Source organism: Ambystoma mexicanum, chromosome 3q (genome assembly GCF_040938575.1).
Source record: "Ambystoma mexicanum isolate Mex_15411 chromosome 3q, UKY_AmexF1_1, whole genome shotgun sequence".
NCBI lineage: Eukaryota > Metazoa > Chordata > Amphibia > Caudata > Ambystomatidae > Ambystoma > Ambystoma mexicanum.
Genome location: NC_090926.1, coordinates 1150234581 through 1150235325, shown reverse-complemented (window position 1 = coordinate 1150235325; position 745 = coordinate 1150234581).

Genomic DNA, 745 nt, shown 5'->3' with positions numbered 1-745 from the left:
AATGAGGCTGGTGCTTGTTTGCCTTCACTGAGGCTCAGAGTGTGTCCTGTGAGATGGCACTCATATCTCTGCAATGAGGCTGGTGCTTGTTTGTCTTCACTGAGGGTCAGAGTGTGTCCTGGGAGATGGCACTCATATGTCATATCTCTGCAATGAGGCTGGTGCTTGTTTGCCTTCACTGACGCTCAGAGTGTGTGTTGTGAGATGGCGCTCATATCTCTGCAATGAGGCTGGTGCTTGTTTGTCTTCACTGAGGCTCAGAGGGTGTCCTGGGTGATGACACTCATTTGTTAAATCTCTGCAATTAGGCTGGTGCTTGTTTGCCTTCACTGAGGCTCAGAGTGTGTCCTGTGAGATGGCACTCATATCTCTGCAATGAGGCTGGTGCTTGTTTGTCTTCACTGAGGGTGAGAGTGTGTCCTGGGAGATGGCACTCATATGTCATATCTCTGCAATGAGGCTGGTGCTTGTTTGCCTTCACTGACGCTCAGAGTGTGTGTTGTGAGATGGCGCTCATATCTCTGCAATGAGGCTGGTGCTTGTTTGTCTTCACTGAGGCTCAGAGTGTGTCCTGGGAGATGGCACTCATATGTCATATCTCTGCAATGAGGCTGGTGCTTGTTTGCCTTCACTGAGGCTCAGAGTATGTCCTGTGAGATGGCGCTCATATCTCTGAAATGAGGCTGGTGCTTGTTTGTCTTCACTGGGTCTCAGAGTGTATCCTGTAAGATGGCGCTCATATCTC